Source organism: Dendrobates tinctorius, unplaced genomic scaffold (genome assembly GCF_039654945.1).
Source record: "Dendrobates tinctorius isolate UK_male_01 unplaced genomic scaffold, ASM3965494v1 ptg000109l, whole genome shotgun sequence".
In the NCBI taxonomy this organism is placed as follows: domain Eukaryota; kingdom Metazoa; phylum Chordata; class Amphibia; order Anura; family Dendrobatidae; genus Dendrobates; species Dendrobates tinctorius.
The window spans coordinates 4411985-4431126 of NW_027361777.1; positions in this window are offsets into that span (position 1 = coordinate 4411985).

Genomic DNA, 19142 nt, shown 5'->3' on the forward strand with positions numbered 1-19142 from the left:
AAAATTCAAAACATTCATTATTCAATAGAGCCCAATAGCAAAAATCAGGTTTTGAATGAAGAATCACATTTCTTGGTAGAATCATGCAGGATTGAAATTTTTGATGGTTTTTTACTCCTCTCAACAGCCCAAACAAGTTTCTAAAAGGATGAGTTTGCAACTACTTTACTTTTGGAGAAAATTCAAAACATTCATTATTCAATAGGGCCCAAACTATCAAAAACCAGCGGTTTCAATGAACACACATTTCTTGGTAGAATCATGCAGGACTGAAATTTTTGATGTTTTTCTACTCCTCTCATGAGCCCAAACAAGTCTCTAAAAGCATGAGTTTGCAACTACTTTACTTTTGGAGAAAATTCAAAACATTCACTTTTCAATAGAGCCCAATAGCAAAAATCAGGTTTTGAATGAAGAATCACATTTCTTGGTAGAATCATGCAGGATTGAAATTTTTGATGGTTTTTTACTCCTCTCAACAGCCCAAACAAGTTTCTAAAAGGATGAGTTTGCAACTACTTTACTTTTGGAGAAAATTCAAAACATTCATTATTCAATAGGGCCCAAACTATCAAAAACCAGCGGTTTCAATGAACACACATTTCTTGGTAGAATCATGCAGGACTGAAATTTTTGATGTTTTTCTACTCCTCTCATGAGCCCAAACAAGTCTCTAAAAGCATGAGTTTGCAACTACTTTACTTTTGGAGAAAATTCAAAACATTCATTATTCAATAGAGCCCAATAGCAAAAATCAGGTTTTGAATGAAGAATCACATTTCTTGGTAGAATCATGCAGGATTGAAATTTTTGATGGTTTTTTACTCCTCTCAACAGCCCAAACAAGTTTCTAAAAGGATGAGTTTGCAACTACTTTACTTTTGGAGAAAATTCAAAACATTCATTATTCAATAGGGCCCAAACTATCAAAAACCAGCGGTTTCAATGAACACACATTTCTTGGTAGAATCATGCAGGACTGAAATTTTTGATGTTTTTCTACTCCTCTCATGAGCCCAAACAAGTCTCTAAAAGCATGAGTTTGCAACTACTTTACTTTTGGAGAAAATTCAAAACATTCACTTTTCAATAGAGCCCAATAGCAAAAATCAGGTTTTGAATGAAGAATCACATTTCTTGGTAGAATCATGCAGGATTGAAATTTTTGATGGTTTTTTACTCCTCTCAACAGCCCAAACAAGTTTCTAAAAGGATGAGTTTGCAACTACTTTACTTTTGGAGAAAATTCAAAACATTCATTATTCAATAGGGCCCAAACTATCAAAAACCAGCGGTTTCAATGAACACACATTTCTTGGTAGAATCATGCAGGACTGAAATTTTTGATGTTTTTCTACTCCTCTCATGAGCCCAAACAAGTCTCTAAAAGCATGAGTTTGCAACTACTTTACTTTTGGAGAAAATTCAAAACATTCATTATTCAATAGAGCCCAATAGCAAAAATCAGGTTTTGAATGAAGAATCACATTTCTTGGTAGAAGCATGCAGGATTGAAATTTTTGATGGTTTTTTACTCCTCTCAACAGCCCAAACAAGTTTCTAAAAGGATGAGTTTGCAACTACTTTACTTTTGGAGAAAATTCAAAACATTCATTATTCAATAGGGCCCAAACTATCAAAAACCAGCGGTTTCAATGAACACACATTTCTTGGTAGAATCATGCAGGACTGAAATTTTTGATGTTTTTCTACTCCTCTCATGAGCCCAAACAAGTCTCTAAAAGCATGAGTTTGCAACTACTTTACTTTTGGAGAAAATTCAAAACATTCATTATTCAATAGAGCCCTATAGCAAAAATCAGGTTTTGAATGAAGAATCACATTTCTTGGTAGAATCATGCAGGATTGAAATTTTTGATGGTTTTTTACTCCTCTCTACAGCCCAAACAAGTTTCTAAAAGGATGAGTTTGCAACTGCTTTACTTTTGGAGAAAATTCAAAACATTCATTATTCAATAGGGCCCAAACTATCAAAAACCAGCGGTTTGAATGAACACACATTTCTTGGTAGAATCATGCAGGATTCAAATTTTTGATGTTTTTCTACTCCTCTCATGAGCCCAAACAAGTTTCTAAAAGCATGAGTTTGGGACTACTTTACTTTTGGAGAAAATTCAAAACATTCATTATTCAATAGAGCCCAATAGCAAAAATCAGGTTTTGAATGAAGAATCACATTTCTTGGTAAAATCATGCAGGATTGAAATTTTTGATGGTTTTTTACTCCTCTCAACAGCCCAAACAAGTTTCTAAAAGGATGAGTTTGCAACTACTTTACTTTTGGAGAAAATTCAAAACATTCATTATTCAATAGGGCCCAAACTATCAAAAACCAGCGGTTTCAATGAACACACATTTCTTGGTAGAATCATGCAGGACTGAAATTTTTGATGTTTTTCTACTCCTCTCATGAGCCCAAACAAGTCTCTAAAAGCATGAGTTTGCAACTACTTTACTTTTGGAGAAAATTCAAAACATTCATTATTCAATAGAGCCCAATAGCAAAAATCAGGTTTTGAATGAAGAATCACATTTCTTGGTAGAATCATGCAGGATTGAAATTTTTGATGGTTTTTTACTCCTCTCAACAGCCCAAACAAGTTTCTAAAAGGATGAGTTTGCAACTACTTTACTTTTGGAGAAAATTCAAAACATTCATTATTCAATAGGGCCCAAACTATCAAAAACCAGCGGTTTCAATGAACACACATTTCTTGGTAGAATCATGCAGGACTGAAATTTTTGATGTTTTTCTACTCCTCTCATGAGCCCAAACAAGTCTCTAAAAGCATGAGTTTGCAACTACTTTACTTTTGGAGAAAATTCAAAACATTCACTTTTCAATAGAGCCCAATAGCAAAAATCAGGTTTTGAATGAAGAATCACATTTCTTGGTAGAATCATGCAGGATTGAAATTTTTGATGGTTTTTTACTCCTCTCAACAGCCCAAACAAGTTTCTAAAAGGATGAGTTTGCAACTACTTTACTTTTGGAGAAAATTCAAAACATTCATTATTCAATAGGGCCCAAACTATCAAAAACCAGCGGTTTGAATGAACACACATTTCTTGGTAGAATCATGCAGGACTGAAATTTTTGATGTTTTTCTACTCCTCTCATGAGCCCAAACAAGTCTCTAAAAGCATGAGTTTGCAACTACTTTACTTTTGGAGAAAATTCAAAACATTCATTATTCAATAGAGCCCAATAGCAAAAATCAGGTTTTGAATGAAGAATCACATTTCTTGGTAGAAGCATGCAGGATTGAAATTTTTGATGGTTTTTTACTCCTCTCAACAGCCCAAACAAGTTTCTAAAAGGATGAGTTTGCAACTACTTTACTTTTGGAGAAAATTCAAAACATTCATTATTCAATAGGGCCCAAACTATCAAAAACCAGCGGTTTCAATGAACACACATTTCTTGGTAGAATCATGCAGGACTGAAATTTTTGATGTTTTTCTACTCCTCTCATGAGCCCAAACAAGTCTCTAAAAGCATGAGTTTGCAACTACTTTACTTTTGGAGAAAATTCAAAACATTCATTATTCAATAGAGCCCAATAGCAAAAATCAGGTTTTGAATGAAGAATCACATTTCTTGGTAGAATCATGCAGGATTGAAATTTTTGATGGTTTTTTACTCCTCTCTACAGCCCAAACAAGTTTCTAAAAGGATGAGTTTGCAACTGCTTTACTTTTGGAGAAAATTCAAAACATTCATTATTCAATAGGGCCCAAACTATCAAAAACCAGCGGTTTGAATGAACACACATTTCTTGGTAGAATCATGCAGGACTCAAATTTTTGATGTTTTTCTACTCCTCTCATGAGCCCAAACAAGTTTCTAAAAGCATGAGTTTGGGACTACTTTACTTTTGGAGAAAATTCAAAACATTCATTATTCAATAGAGCCCAATAGCAAAAATCAGGTTTTGAATGAAGAATCACATTTCTTGGTAGAATCATGCAGGATTGAAATTTTTGATGGTTTTTTACTCCTCTCAACAGCCCAAACAAGTTTCTAAAAGGATGAGTTTGCAACTACTTTACTTTTGGAGAAAATTCAAAACATTCATTATTCAATAGGGCCCAAACTATCAAAAACCAGCGGTTTCAATGAACACACATTTCTTGGTAGAATCATGCAGGACTGAAATTTTTGATGTTTTTCTACTCCTCTCATGAGCCCAAACAAGTTTCTAAAAGCATGAGTTTGCAACTAGTTTACTTTTGGAGAACATTCAAAACATTCACTATTCAATAGAGCCCAATAGCAAAAATCAGGTTTTGAATGAAGAATCACATTTCTTGGTAAAATCATGCAGGATTGAAATTTTTGATGGTTTTTTACTCCTCTCAACAGCCCAAACAAGTTTCTAAAAGGATGAGTTTGCAACTATACTTTTGGAGAAAATTCAAAACATTCATTATTCAATAGGGCCCAAACTATCAAAAACCAGCGGTTTCAATGAACACACATTTCTTGGTAGAATCATGCAGGACTGAAATTTTTGATGTTTTTCTACTCCTCTCATGAGCCCAAACAAGTCTCTAAAAGCATGAGTTTGCAACTACTTTACTTTTGGAGAAAATTCAAAACATTCATTATTCAATAGAGCCCAATAGCAAAAATCAGGTTTTGAATGAAGAATCACATTTCTTGGTAGAATCATGCAGGATTGAAATTTTTGATGGTTTTTTACTCCTCTCAACAGCCCAAACAAGTTTCTAAAAGGATGAGTTTGCAACTACTTTACTTTTGGAGAAAATTCAAAACATTCATTATTCAATAGGGCCCAAACTATCAAAAACCAGCGGTTTCAATGAACACACATTTCTTGGTAGAATCATGCAGGACTGAAATTTTTGATGTTTTTCTACTCCTCTCATGAGCCCAAACAAGTCTCTAAAAGCATGAGTTTGCAACTACTTTACTTTTGGAGAAAATTCAAAACATTCACTTTTCAATAGAGCCCAATAGCAAAAATCAGGTTTTGAATGAAGAATCACATTTCTTGGTAGAATCATGCAGGATTGAAATTTTTGATGGTTTTTTACTCCTCTCAACAGCCCAAACAAGTTTCTAAAAGGATGAGTTTGCAACTACTTTACTTTTGGAGAAAATTCAAAACATTCATTATTCAATAGGGCCCAAACTATCAAAAACCAGCGGTTTCAATGAACACACATTTCTTGGTAGAATCATGCAGGACTGAAATTTTTGATGTTTTTCTACTCCTCTCATGAGCCCAAACAAGTCTCTAAAAGCATGAGTTTGCAACTACTTTACTTTTGGAGAAAATTCAAAACATTCATTATTCAATAGAGCCCAATAGCAAAAATCAGGTTTTGAATGAAGAATCACATTTCTTGGTAGAATCATGCAGGATTGAAATTTTTGATGGTTTTTTACTCCTCTCAACAGCCCAAACAAGTTTCTAAAAGGATGAGTTTGCAACTACTTTACTTTTGGAGAAAATTCAAAACATTCATTATTCAATAGGGCCCAAACTATCAAAAACCAGCGATTTCAATGAACACACATTTCTTGGTAGAATCATGCAGGACTGAAATTTTTGATGTTTTTCTACTCCTCTCATGAGCCCAAACAAGTCTCTAAAAGCATGAGTTTGCAACTACTTTACTTTTGGAGAAAATTCAAAACATTCACTTTTCAATAGAGCCCAATAGCAAAAATCAGGTTTTGAATGAAGAATCACATTTCTTGGTAGAATCATGCAGGATTGAAATTTTTGATGGTTTTTTACTCCTCTCAACAGCCCAAACAAGTTTCTAAAAGGATGAGTTTGCAACTACTTTACTTTTGGAGAAAATTCAAAACATTCATTATTCAATAGGGCCCAAACTATCAAAAACCAGCGGTTTCAATGAACACACATTTCTTGGTAGAATCATGCAGGACTGAAATTTTTGATGTTTTTCTACTCCTCTCATGAGCCCAAACAAGTCTCTAAAAGCATGAGTTTGCAACTACTTTACTTTTGGAGAAAATTCAAAACATTCATTATTCAATAGAGCCCAATAGCAAAAATCAGGTTTTGAATGAAGAATCACATTTCTTGGTAGAAGCATGCAGGATTGAAATTTTTGATGGTTTTTTACTCCTCTCAACAGCCCAAACAAGTTTCTAAAAGGATGAGTTTGCAACTACTTTACTTTTGGAGAAAATTCAAAACATTCATTATTCAATAGGGCCCAAACTATCAAAAACCAGCGGTTTCAATGAACACACATTTCTTGGTAGAATCATGCAGGACTGAAATTTTTGATGTTTTTCTACTCCTCTCATGAGCCCAAACAAGTCTCTAAAAGCATGAGTTTGCAACTACTTTACTTTTGGAGAAAATTCAAAACATTCATTATTCAATAGAGCCCAATAGCAAAAATCAGGTTTTGAATGAAGAATCACATTTCTTGGTAGAATCATGCAGGATTGAAATTTTTGATGGTTTTTTACTCCTCTCAACAGCCCAAACAAGTTTCTAAAAGGATGAGTTTGCAACTACTTTACTTTTGGAGAAAATTCAAAACATTCATTATTCAATAGGGCCCAAACTATCAAAAACCAGCGGTTTCAATGAACACACATTTCTTGGTAGAATCATGCAGGACTGAAATTTTTGATGTTTTTCTACTCCTCTCATGAGCCCAAACAAGTCTCTAAAAGCATGAGTTTGCAACTACTTTACTTTTGGAGAAAATTCAAAACATTCATTATTCAATAGAGCCCAATAGCAAAAATCAGGTTTTGAATGAAGAATCACATTTCTTGGTAGAATCATGCAGGATTGAAATTTTTGATGGTTTTTTACTCCTCTCAACAGCCCAAACAAGTTTCTAAAAGGATGAGTTTGCAACTACTTTACTTTTGGAGAAAATTCAAAACATTCATTATTCAATAGGGCCCAAACTATCAAAAACCAGCGGTTTCAATGAACACACATTTCTTGGTAGAATCATGCAGGACTGAAATTTTTGATGTTTTTCTACTCCTCTCATGAGCCCAAACAAGTCTCTAAAAGCATGAGTTTGCAACTACTTTACTTTTGGAGAAAATTCAAAACATTCATTATTCAATAGAGCCCAATAGCAAAAATCAGGTTTTGAATGAAGAATCACATTTCTTGGTAGAATCATGCAGGATTGAAATTTTTGATGGTTTTTTACTCCTCTCAACAGCCCAAACAAGTTTCTAAAAGGGTGAGTTTGCAACTACTTTACTTTTGGAGAAAATTCAAAACATTCATTATTCAATAGGGCCCAAACTATCAAAAACCAGCGGTTTCAATGAACACACATTTCTTGGAAGAATCATGCAGGACTGAAATTTTTGATGTTTTTCTACTCCTCTCATGAGACCAAACAAGTTTCTAAAAGCATGAGTTTGCAACTACTTTACTTTTGGAGAAAATTCAAAACATTCATTATTCAATAGAGCCCAATAGCAAAAATCAGGTTTTGAATGAAGAATCACATTTCTTGGTAAAATCATGCAGGATTGAAATTTTTGATGGTTTTTTACTCCTCTCAACAGCCCAAACAAGTTTCTAAAAGGATGAGTTTGCAACTACTTTACTTTTGGAGAAAATTCAAAACATTCATTATTCAATAGGGCCCAAACTATCAAAAACCAGCGGTTTCAATGAACACACATTTCTTGGTAGAATCATGCAGGACTGAAATTTTTGATGTTTTTCTACTCCTCTCATGAGCCCAAACAAGTCTCTAAAAGCATGAGTTTGCAACTACTTTACTTTTGGAGAAAATTCAAAACATTCATTATTCAATAGAGCCCAATAGCAAAAATCAGGTTTTGAATGAAGAATCACATTTCTTGGTAGAATCATGCAGGATTGAAATTTTTGATGGTTTTTTACTCCTCTCAACAGCCCAAACAAGTTTCTAAAAGGATGAGTTTGCAACTACTTTACTTTTGGAGAAAATTCAAAACATTCATTATTCAATAGGGCCCAAACTATCAAAAACCAGCGGTTTCAATGAACACACATTTCTTGGTAGAATCATGCAGGACTGAAATTTTTGATGTTTTTCTACTCCTCTCATGAGCCCAAACAAGTCTCTAAAAGCATGAGTTTGCAACTACTTTACTTTTGGAGAAAATTCAAAACATTCACTTTTCAATAGAGCCCAATAGCAAAAATCAGGTTTTGAATGAAGAATCACATTTCTTGGTAGAATCATGCAGGATTGAAATTTTTGATGGTTTTTTACTCCTCTCAACAGCCCAAACAAGTTTCTAAAAGGATGAGTTTGCAACTACTTTACTTTTGGAGAAAATTCAAAACATTCATTATTCAATAGGGCCCAAACTATCAAAAACCAGCGGTTTGAATGAACACACATTTCTTGGTAGAATCATGCAGGACTGAAATTTTTGATGTTTTTCTACTCCTCTCATGAGCCCAAACAAGTCTCTAAAAGCATGAGTTTGCAACTACTTTACTTTTGGAGAAAATTCAAAACATTCATTATTCAATAGAGCCCAATAGCAAAAATCAGGTTTTGAATGAAGAATCACATTTCTTGGTAGAAGCATGCAGGATTGAAATTTTTGATGGTTTTTTACTCCTCTCAACAGCCCAAACAAGTTTCTAAAAGGATGAGTTTGCAACTACTTTACTTTTGGAGAAAATTCAAAACATTCATTATTCAATAGGGCCCAAACTATCAAAAACCAGCGGTTTCAATGAACACACATTTCTTGGTAGAATCATGCAGGACTGAAATTTTTGATGTTTTTCTACTCCTCTCATGAGCCCAAACAAGTCTCTAAAAGCATGAGTTTGCAACTACTTTACTTTTGGAGAAAATTCAAAACATTCATTATTCAATAGAGCCCAATAGCAAAAATCAGGTTTTGAATGAAGAATCACATTTCTTGGTAGAATCATGCAGGATTGAAATTTTTGATGGTTTTTTACTCCTCTCTACAGCCCAAACAAGTTTCTAAAAGGATGAGTTTGCAACTGCTTTACTTTTGGAGAAAATTCAAAACATTCATTATTCAATAGGGCCCAAACTATCAAAAACCAGCGGTTTGAATGAACACACATTTCTTGGTAGAATCATGCAGGACTCAAATTTTTGATGTTTTTCTACTCCTCTCATGAGCCCAAACAAGTTTCTAAAAGCATGAGTTTGGGACTACTTTACTTTTGGAGAAAATTCAAAACATTCATTATTCAATAGAGCCCAATAGCAAAAATCAGGTTTTGAATGAAGAATCACATTTCTTGGTAGAATCATGCAGGATTGAAATTTTTGATGGTTTTTTACTCCTCTCAACAGCCCAAACAAGTTTCTAAAAGGATGAGTTTGCAACTACTTTACTTTTGGAGAAAATTCAAAACATTCATTATTCAATAGGGCCCAAACTATCAAAAACCAGCGGTTTCAATGAACACACATTTCTTGGTAGAATCATGCAGGACTGAAATTTTTGATGTTTTTCTACTCCTCTCATGAGCCCAAACAAGTTTCTAAAAGCATGAGTTTGCAACTAGTTTACTTTTGGAGAACATTCAAAACATTCACTATTCAATAGAGCCCAATAGCAAAAATCAGGTTTTGAATGAAGAATCACATTTCTTGGTAAAATCATGCAGGATTGAAATTTTTGATGGTTTTTTACTCCTCTCAACAGCCCAAACAAGTTTCTAAAAGGATGAGTTTGCAACTACTTTACTTTTGGAGAAAATTCAAAACATTCATTATTCAATAGGGCCCAAACTATCAAAAACCAGCGGTTTCAATGAACACACATTTCTTGGTAGAATCATGCAGGACTGAAATTTTTGATGTTTTTCTACTCCTCTCATGAGCCCAAACAAGTCTCTAAAAGCATGAGTTTGCAACTACTTTACTTTTGGAGAAAATTCAAAACATTCATTATTCAATAGAGCCCAATAGCAAAAATCAGGTTTTGAATGAAGAATCACATTTCTTGGTAGAATCATGCAGGATTGAAATTTTTGATGGTTTTTTACTCCTCTCAACAGCCCAAACAAGTTTCTAAAAGGATGAGTTTGCAACTACTTTACTTTTGGAGAAAATTCAAAACATTCATTATTCAATAGGGCCCAAACTATCAAAAACCAGCGGTTTCAATGAACACACATTTCTTGGTAGAATCATGCAGGACTGAAATTTTTGATGTTTTTCTACTCCTCTCATGAGCCCAAACAAGTCTCTAAAAGCATGAGTTTGCAACTACTTTACTTTTGGAGAAAATTCAAAACATTCACTTTTCAATAGAGCCCAATAGCAAAAATCAGGTTTTGAATGAAGAATCACATTTCTTGGTAGAATCATGCAGGATTGAAATTTTTGATGGTTTTTTACTCCTCTCAACAGCCCAAACAAGTTTCTAAAAGGATGAGTTTGCAACTACTTTACTTTTGGAGAAAATTCAAAACATTCATTATTCAATAGGGCCCAAACTATCAAAAACCAGCGGTTTCAATGAACACACATTTCTTGGTAGAATCATGCAGGACTGAAATTTTTGATGTTTTTCTACTCCGCTCATGAGCCCAAACAAGTCTCTAAAAGCATGAGTTTGCAACTACTTTACTTTTGGAGAAAATTCAAAACATTCATTATTCAATAGAGCCCAATAGCAAAAATCAGGTTTTGAATGAAGAATCACATTTCTTGGTAGAAGCATGCAGGATTGAAATTTTTGATGGTTTTTTACTCCTCTCAACAGCCCAAACAAGTTTCTAAAAGGATGAGTTTGCAACTACTTTACTTTTGGAGAAAATTCAAAACATTCATTATTCAATAGGGCCCAAACTATCAAAAACCAGCGGTTTCAATGAACACACATTTCTTGGTAGAATCATGCAGGACTGAAATTTTTGATGTTTTTCTACTCCTCTCATGAGCCCAAACAAGTCTCTAAAAGCATGAGTTTGCAACTACTTTACTTTTGGAGAAAATTCAAAACATTCATTATTCAATAGAGCCCAATAGCAAAAATCAGGTTTTGAATGAAGAATCACATTTCTTGGTAGAATCATGCAGGATTGAAATTTTTGATGGTTTTTTACTCCTCTCTACAGCCCAAACAAGTTTCTAAAAGGATGAGTTTGCAACTGCTTTACTTTTGGAGAAAATTCAAAACATTCATTATTCAATAGGGCCCAAACTATCAAAAACCAGCGGTTTGAATGAACACACATTTCTTGGTAGAATCATGCAGGACTCAAATTTTTGATGTTTTTCTACTCCTCTCATGAGCCCAAACAAGTTTCTAAAAGCATGAGTTTGGGACTACTTTACTTTTGGAGAAAATTCAAAACATTCATTATTCAATAGAGCCCAATAGCAAAAATCAGGTTTTGAATGAAGAATCACATTTCTTGGTAGAATCATGCAGGATTGAAATTTTTGATGGTTTTTTACTCCTCTCAACAGCCCAAACAAGTTTCTAAAAGGATGAGTTTGCAACTACTTTACTTTTGGAGAAAATTCAAAACATTCATTATTCAATAGGGCCCAAACTATCAAAAACCAGCGGTTTCAATGAACACACATTTCTTGGTAGAATCATGCAGGACTGAAATTTTTGATGTTTTTCTACTCCTCTCATGAGCCCAAACAAGTCTCTAAAAGCATGAGTTTGCAACTACTTTACTTTTGGAGAAAATTCAAAACATTCATTATTCAATAGAGCCCAATAGCAAAAATCAGGTTTTGAATGAAGAATCACATTTCTTGGTAGAATCATGCAGGATTGAAATTTTTGATGGTTTTTTACTCCTCTCAACAGCCCAAACAAGTTTCTAAAAGGGTGAGTTTGCAACTACTTTACTTTTGGAGAAAATTCAAAACATTCATTATTCAATAGGGCCCAAACTATCAAAAACCAGCGGTTTCAATGAACACACATTTCTTGGAAGAATCATGCAGGACTGAAATTTTTGATGTTTTTCTACTCCTCTCATGAGACCAAACAAGTTTCTAAAAGCATGAGTTTGCAACTACTTTACTTTTGGAGAAAATTCAAAACATTCATTATTCAATAGAGCCCAATAGCAAAAATCAGGTTTTGAATGAAGAATCACAGTTCTTGGTAGAATCATGCAGGATTGAAATTTTTGATGGTTTTTTACTCCTCTCAACAGCCCAAACAAGTTTCTAAAAGGATGAGTTTGCAACTACTTTACTTTTGGAGAAAATTCAAAACATTCATTATTCAATAGAGCCCAATAGCAAAAACCAGCGTTTTGAATGAAGAATCACATTTCTTGGTAGAATCATGCAGGATTGAAATTTTTGATGGTTTTTTACTCCTCTCAACAGCCCAAACAAGTTTCTAAAAGGATGAGTTTGCAACTACTTTACTTTTGGAGAAAATTCAAAACATTCATTATTCAATATGGCCCAAACTATCAAAAACCAGCGGTTTCAATGAACACACATTTCTTGGTAGAATCATGCAGGACTGAAATTTTTGATGTTTTTCTACTCCTCTCATGAGCCCAAACAAGTCTCTAAAAGCATGAGTTTGCAACTACTTTACTTTTGGAGAAAATTCAAAACATTCATTATTCAATAGAGCCCAATAGCAAAAATCAGGTTTTGAATGAAGAATCACATTTCTTGGTAGAATCATGTAGGATTGAAATTTTTGATGGTTTTTTACTCCTCTCTACAGCCCAAACAAGTTTCTAAAAGGATGAGTTTGCAACTGCTTTACTTTTGGAGAAAATTCAAAACATTCATTATTCAATAGGGCCCAAACTATCAAAAACCAGCTGTTTGAATGAACACACATTTCTTGGTAGAATCATGCAGGACTCAAATTTTTGATGTTTTTCTACTCCTCTCATGAGCCCAAACAAGTTTCTAAAAGCATGAGTTTGCAACTACTTTACTTTTGGAGAAAATTCAAAACATTCATTATTCAATAGAGCCCAATAGCAAAAATCAGGTTTTGAATGAAGAATCACATTTCTTGGTAGAATCATGCAGGATTGAAATTTTTGATGGTTTTTTACTCCTCTCAACAGCCCAAACAAGTTTCTAAAAGGATGAGTTTGCAACTACTTTACTTTTGGAGAAAATTCAAAACATTCATTATTCAATAGGGCCCAAACTATCAAAAACCAGCGGTTTGAATGAACACACATTTCTTGGTAGAATCATGCAGGACTGAAATTTTTGATGTTTTTCTACTCCTCTCATGAGCCCAAACAAGTCTCTAAAAGCATGAGTTTGCAACTACTTTACTTTTGGAGAAAATTCAAAACATTCATTATTCAATAGAGCCCAATAGCAAAAATCAGGTTTTGAATGAAGAATCACATTTCTTGGTAGAAGCATGCAGGATTGAAATTTTTGATGGTTTTTTACTCCTCTCAACAGCCCAAACAAGTTTCTAAAAGGATGAGTTTGCAACTACTTTACTTTTGGAGAAAATTCAAAACATTCATTATTCAATAGGGCCCAAACTATCAAAAACCAGCGGTTTGAATGAACACACATTTCTTGGTAGAATCATGCAGGACTCAAATTTTTGATGTTTTTCTACTCCTCTCATGAGCCCAAACAAGTTTCTAAAAGCATGAGTTTGGGACTACTTTACTTTTGGAGAAAATTCAAAACATTCATTATTCAATAGAGCCCAATAGCAAAAATCAGGTTTTGAATGAAGAATCACATTTCTTGGTAGAATCATGCAGGATTGAAATTTTTGATGGTTTTTTACTCCTCTCAACAGCCCAAACAAGTTTCTAAAAGGATGAGTTTGCAACTACTTTACTTTTGGAGAAAATTCAAAACATTCATTATTCAATAGGGCCCAAACTATCAAAAACCAGCGGTTTCAATGAACACACATTTCTTGGTAGAATCATGCAGGACTGAAATTTTTGATGTTTTTCTACTCCTCTCATGAGCCCAAACAAGTTTCTAAAAGCATGAGTTTGCAACTAGTTTACTTTTGGAGAACATTCAAAACATTCACTATTCAATAGAGCCCAATAGCAAAAATCAGGTTTTGAATGAAGAATCACATTTCTTGGTAAAATCATGCAGGATTGAAATTTTTGATGGTTTTTTACTCCTCTCAACAGCCCAAACAAGTTTCTAAAAGGATGAGTTTGCAACTACTTTACTTTTGGAGAAAATTCAAAACATTCATTATTCAATAGGGCCCAAACTATCAAAAACCAGCGGTTTCAATGAACACACATTTCTTGGTAGAATCATGCAGGACTGAAATTTTTGATGTTTTTCTACTCCTCTCATGAGCCCAAACAAGTCTCTAAAAGCATGAGTTTGCAACTACTTTACTTTTGGAGAAAATTCAAAACATTCATTATTCAATAGAGCCCAATAGCAAAAATCAGGTTTTGAATGAAGAATCACATTTCTTGGTAGAATCATGCAGGATTGAAATTTTTGATGGTTTTTTACTCCTCTCAACAGCCCAAACAAGTTTCTAAAAGGATGAGTTTGCAACTACTTTACTTTTGGAGAAAATTCAAAACATTCATTATTCAATAGGGCCCAAACTATCAAAAACCAGCGGTTTCAATGAACACACATTTCTTGGTAGAATCATGCAGGACTGAAATTTTTGATGTTTTTCTACTCCTCTCATGAGCCCAAACAAGTCTCTAAAAGCATGAGTTTGCAACTACTTTACTTTTGGAGAAAATTCAAAACATTCACTTTTCAATAGAGCCCAATAGCAAAAATCAGGTTTTGAATGAAGAATCACATTTCTTGGTAGAATCATGCAGGATTGAAATTTTTGATGGTTTTTTACTCCTCTCAACAGCCCAAACAAGTTTCTAAAAGGATGAGTTTGCAACTACTTTACTTTTGGAGAAAATTCAAAACATTCATTATTCAATAGGGCCCAAACTATCAAAAACCAGCGGTTTCAATGAACACACATTTCTTGGTAGAATCATGCAGGACTGAAATTTTTGATGTTTTTCTACTCCTCTCATGAGCCCAAACAAGTCTCTAAAAGCATGAGTTTGCAACTACTTTACTTTTGGAGAAAATTCAAAACATTCATTATTCAATAGAGCCCAATAGCAAAAATCAGGTTTTGAATGAAGAATCACATTTCTTGGTAGAAGCATGCAGGATTGAAATTTTTGATGGTTTTTTACTCCTCTCAACAGCCCAAACAAGTTTCTAAAAGGATGAGTTTGCAACTACTTTACTTTTGGAGAAAATTCAAAACATTCATTATTCAATAGGGCCCAAACTATCAAAAACCAGCGGTTTCAATGAACACACATTTCTTGGTAGAATCATGCAGGACTGAAATTTTTGATGTTTTTCTACTCCTCTCATGAGCCCAAACAAGTCTCTAAAAGCATGAGTTTGCAACTACTTTACTTTTGGAGAAAATTCAAAACATTCATTATTCAATAGAGCCCAATAGCAAAAATCAGGTTTTGAATGAAGAATCACATTTCTTGGTAGAATCATGCAGGATTGAAATTTTTGATGGTTTTTTACTCCTCTCTACAGCCCAAACAAGTTTCTAAAAGGATGAGTTTGCAACTGCTTTACTTTTGGAGAAAATTCAAAACATTCATTATTCAATAGGGCCCAAACTATCAAAAACCAGCGGTTTGAATGAACACACATTTCTTGGTAGAATCATGCAGGACTCAAATTTTTGATGTTTTTCTACTCCTCTCATGAGCCCAAACAAGTTTCTAAAAGCATGAGTTTGGGACTACTTTACTTTTGGAGAAAATTCAAAACATTCATTATTCAATAGAGCCCAATAGCAAAAATCAGGTTTTGAATGAAGAATCACATTTCTTGGTAGAATCATGCAGGATTGAAATTTTTGATGGTTTTTTACTCCTCTCAACAGCCCAAACAAGTTTCTAAAAGGATGAGTTTGCAACTACTTTACTTTTGGAGAAAATTCAAAACATTCATTATTCAATAGGGCCCAAACTATCAAAAACCAGCGGTTTCAATGAACACACATTTCTTGGTAGAATCATGCAGGACTGAAATTTTTGATGTTTTTCTACTCCTCTCATGAGCCCAAACAAGTCTCTAAAAGCATGAGTTTGCAACTACTTTACTTTTGGAGAAAATTCAAAACATTCATTATTCAATAGAGCCCAATAGCAAAAATCAGGTTTTGAATGAAGAATCACATTTCTTGGTAGAATCATGCAGGATTGAAATTTTTGATGGTTTTTTACTCCTCTCAACAGCCCAAACAAGTTTCTAAAAGGGTGAGTTTGCAACTACTTTACTTTTGGAGAAAATTCAAAACATTCATTATTCAATAGGGCCCAAACTATCAAAAACCAGCGGTTTCAATGAACACACATTTCTTGGAAGAATCATGCAGGACTGAAATTTTTGATGTTTTTCTACTCCTCTCATGAGACCAAACAAGTTTCTAAAAGCATGAGTTTGCAACTACTTTACTTTTGGAGAAAATTCAAAACATTCATTATTCAATAGAGCCCAATAGCAAAAATCAGGTTTTGAATGAAGAATCACAGTTCTTGGTAGAATCATGCAGGATTGAAATTTTTGATGGTTTTTTACTCCTCTCAACAGCCCAAACAAGTTTCTAAAAGGATGAGTTTGCAACTACTTTACTTTTGGAGAAAATTCAAAACATTCATTATTCAATAGAGCCCAATAGCAAAAACCAGCGTTTTGAATGAAGAATCACATTTCTTGGTAGAATCATGCAGGATTGAAATTTTTGATGGTTTTTTACTCCTCTCAACAGCCCAAACAAGTTTCTAAAACGATGAGTTTGCAACTACTTTACTTTTGGAGAAAATTCAAAACATTCATTATTCAATATGGCCCAAACTATCAAAAACCAGCGGTTTCAATGAACACACATTTCTTGGTAGAATCATGCAGGACTGAAATTTTTGATGTTTTTCTACTCCTCTCATGAGCCCAAACAAGTCTCTAAAAGCATGAGTTTGCAACTACTTTACTTTTGGAGAAAATTCAAAACATTCATTATTCAATAGAGCCCAATAGCAAAAATCAGGTTTTGAATGAAGAATCACATTTCTTGGTAGAATCATGTAGGATTGAAATTTTTGATGGTTTTTTACTCCTCTCTACAGCCCAAACAAGTTTCTAAAAGGATGAGTTTGCAACTGCTTTACTTTTGGAGAAAATTCAAAACATTCATTATTCAATAGGGCCCAAACTATCAAAAACCAGCGGTTTGAATGAACACACATTTCTTGGTAGAATCATGCAGGACTCAAATTTTTGATGTTTTTCTACTCCTCTCATGAGCCCAAACAAGTTTCTAAAAGCATGAGTTTGCAACTACTTTACTTTTGGAGAAAATTCAAAACATTCATTATTCAATAGAGCCCAATAGCAAAAATCAGGTTTTGAATGAAGAATCACATTTCTTGGTAGAATCATGCAGGATTGAAATTTTTGATGGTTTTTTACTCCTCTCAACAGCCCAAACAAGTTTCTAAAAGGATGAGTTTGCAACTACTTTACTTTTGGAGAAAATTCAAAACATTCATTATTCAATAGGGCCCAAACTATCAAAAACCAGCGGTTTCAATGAACACACATTTCTTGGTAGAATCATGCAGGACTGAAATTTTTGATGTTTTTCTACTCCTCTCATGAGCCCAAACAAGTCTCTAAAAGCATGAGTTTGCAACTACTTTACTTTTGGAGAAAATTCAAAACATTCATTATTCAATAGAGCCCAATAGCAAAAATCAGGTTTTGAATGAAAAATCACATTTCTTGGTAGAATCATGCAGGATTGAAATTTTTGATGGTTTTTTACTCCTCTCAACAGCCCAAACAAGTTTCTAAAAGGATGAGTTTGCAACTACTTTACTTTTGGAGAAAATTCAAAACATTCATTATTCAATAGGGCCCAAACTATCAAAAACCAGCGGTTTCAATGAACACACATTTCTTGGTAGAATCATGCAGGACTGAAATTTTTGATGTTTTTCTACTCCTCTCATGAGCCCAAACAAGTTTCTAAAAGCATGAGTTTGCAACTAGTTTACTTTTGGAGAACATTCAAAACAATCACTATTCAATAGAGCCCAATAGCAAAAATCAGGTTTTGAATGAAGAATCACATTTCTTGGTAAAATCATGCAGGATTGAAATTTTTGATGGTTTTTTACTCCTCTCAACAGCCCAAACAAGTTTCTAAAAGGATGAGTTTGCAACTACTTTACTTTTGGAGAAAATTCAAAACATTCATTATTCAATAGGGCCCAAACTATCAAAAACCAGCGGTTTCAATGAACACACATTTCTTGGTAGAATCATGCAGGACTGAAATTTTTGATGTTTTTCTACTCCACTCATGAGCCCAAACAAGTCTCTAAAAGCATGAGTTTGCAACTACTTTACTTTTGGAGAAAATTCAAAACATTCACTTTTCAATAGAGCCCAATAGCAAAAATCAGGTTTTGAATGAAGAATCACATTTCTTGGTAGAATCATGCAGGATTGAAATTTTTGATGGTTTTTTACTCCTCTCAACAGCCCAAACAAGTTTCTAAAAGGATGAGTTTGCAACTACTTTACTTTTGGAGAAAATTCAAAACATTCATTATTCAATAGGGCCCAAACTATCAAAAACCAGCGGTTTGAATGAACACACATTTCTTGGTAGAATCATGCAGGACTGAAATTTTTGATGTTTTTCTACTCCTCTCATGAGCCCAAACAAGTCTCTAAAAGCATGAGTTTGCAACTACTTTACTTTTGGAGAAAATTCAAAACATTCATTATTCAATAGAGCCCAATAGCAAAAATCAGGTTTTGAATGAAGAATCACATTTCTTGGTAGAAGCATGCAGGATTGAAATTTTTGATGGTTTTTTACTCCTCTCAACAGCCCAAACAAGTTTCTAAAAGGATGAGTTTGCAACTACTTTACTTTTGGAGAAAATTCAAAACATTCATTATTCAATAGGGCCCAAACTATCAAAAACCAGCGGTTTCAATGAACACACATTTCTTGGTAGAATCATGCAGGACTGAAATTTTTGATGTTTTTCTACTCCTCTCATGAGCCCAAACAAGTCTCTAAAAGCATG